General features: G+C 48.8%; 1 protein-coding gene across 1 annotated transcript in view; it reads right to left on the bottom strand.

The window, feature by feature from the left end:
- Window positions 1-2,319, bottom strand: part of LOC109313433 — a 24,082-nt gene that overhangs the window by 5,790 nt on the left and 15,973 nt on the right. The window lies entirely within an intron of this gene.

The following is a 2,319-nucleotide window of genomic DNA, read 5'->3' as shown; positions in this document are numbered from 1 at the left end:
AAAAAAAAAAAGATTTTTTTAAAATCCTACAATCCCCTTGAAAGAAGTCTCAAACATTAGGAAGACTAAAGCAAATTCTTATAAAAAAATATTTTTACATCATCACTGGTATATCTTTCCCCTTTAGCACAAGTCACTTTTTAAAATTATTTTATGTAGAGAGTGTTTACTGAAGTTTTACTAAAGATTAACAGCTTCCTGTTTATCGACCCAATGCATTCATTTAACACAATAAATGAAGCTGTATACTCAGAACAGACCACCATCCACAAAGTGGCCACAAACAGAAGAAGTTTACTATACAAAAGAATTACCCTTAATCTTCTATTGCCTTACAGACTTCAGGCAGATGCACAGATGTTCTGTTGCGAATGGTAGTGGATAGCGTTAAGTTTATACCTTAACACAGCAATGGGCAAAATATGACTGGTGGGCTGGATGCAGCCCGCCAAGCCATTTTGTCTAGCCCAAAGACAGCGTTTGCCCTCATCGCACCTAGGCATGGAGGGCAACCTGGGCTATGGCACGTGGCTGGGCATACAGCAGGGCTGGAGTGGCACGGCATGGCATGGCATGGCACAGCAGCAGGACTCCATGTCCCAGCAGTAGCAGCTCCTTCCGGACCTGGCCCCGCTGCCCAGGCACCCCAGGCTGTCCACCCCACACTCACTGCCAGGGGTGCCCAACAGAGCGGGTGGGCAGCATCTCCAGAGACCAGCCAGGACCCACCTGGGCAGGATATGTGGCCAGATGGATGAGATGAGGCTGTGGATGGGTGGGGAGCAGCATCTGGGAGCAGGATGGGCAGATGAGGCCAGGAATCAGGATCAGGTTCAGCAGGCAGGGGTGTCTGGGGAGTGGATCGTGATTCTGCCCCAGGTCCTGGCCCCACGTTATCACTGCCCTATGATTCTGATCTCTGGCCCCACTCGCATGTCTTTGTTCCTGGACACCACTTCCTGCCTGCCTGCGGCCCCATCCCATCCACCTGGCAGCAGGCCCTGCCTGTGTGCAGTCCCAAGGGGGAGGGGGATGGAATTGGGGCAACTGCCCTGGGCCCCACAGAGCTGGGCGGAGCAGTGGCAGAGCGGTGGCTCCGTGTCCAGCCACTTGCTACTCCCGCCACCAGCTTCTTCGGATCTGGGGCCCCACGTGGGCTGATATGCCTCAGGCCCCGCACCCTGCTCAGGTCAGCTCTGCTGCGCGAGTCCCAGCTTGTTTGCATGGAGACCCCAGGACAGCTGGGCACTGACAGTGCAGAGACAATTTGCTACTGCAAGCCCCTGCCCATGGAACTGGTGCCCATCACAGGGACATGCAGGGAGCAGATGGCAGCTCTCCCCAGCCCCATGCTGTCACAATCCTACAATCCCTATTGCAGCCCCAAACGCCTGCCCGTGGTCCCATCTCATCCAGCTGGTGGAGCACAGGGGCCACTTAGGGAGTTTTGGGAAGCTGTTGTGGGCCGGGGAGGAGTGCTGCTGACCAGGTCTGCCACAGCTCACCAAAACTCCTTCAACTGCCTTCTGTCCAAAATAATTGTGCACCCCTGCCTTAACCATAGAAACATTCATTAAAAAGAAAAAAAAATTAAGACATTCTATGAAATTAATTAAGCCCAGTAGTAAGGAAAAGCCAAGGCATTATACTGTTCCCACTTGTAGTTTTTTGGAACTTGGTGTATAGAAGCCTCATTCCCCTCATTTGTCAGTTTTCAAGCTCCAGAAAAAAAAATCTTCAACTACTGCAAATTCCAGCAAGACATACCAATGCGGATTTGCAAAAGCTGCTGACCAGAGAACAATGATTAATAAAAACATGCACTGAAATCCAAGTACCAAATCTTACACTTTGGCAAAACTGTAGATAGTTTAGTATTCTCCCACAGATAATGTAAAATGTCGGTCCTGCAGGTAATGGAAACACGTGTAGGTCAATAGCTGGCTATTATGACTTGGTTATATCCGTTTTGGCAACCTTCGTTGTGAAAAGGCTTTAGATTGCCTTAGTGAAAAAAGTCTTTAGAACTTTTTGTTTAATTTCAAGACTATTTTGTGATATTTAGCAAGCTATTAACCTACAAATGGTAAGTAAAAACCCTTTTGGCCCCTTAAAAATAGCATCACATAGCCTCCCCAAGATGATCATATTATAAGAAATGAAAGCGAATGGGACCAACCGAAAAACCTGAGCAAAAATATATGAGGGCCCCCGCATACGCCAGTGGGACGTTCCACCTGCCCCAGCACTGCAGTGATCATAAGCCGTGCCTGGTGCCTCAAGGTATGTAGAAAAACATTTAAAGCTGTGTCTATGGGT

The sequence above is a fragment of the Crocodylus porosus genome, unplaced genomic scaffold (assembly GCF_001723895.1).
Source record: "Crocodylus porosus isolate Cpor-Errol unplaced genomic scaffold, CroPor_comp1, whole genome shotgun sequence".
Lineage (NCBI taxonomy): Eukaryota > Metazoa > Chordata > Crocodylia > Crocodylidae > Crocodylus > Crocodylus porosus.
This window is presented reverse-complemented; position numbering and strand designations above follow the sequence as displayed.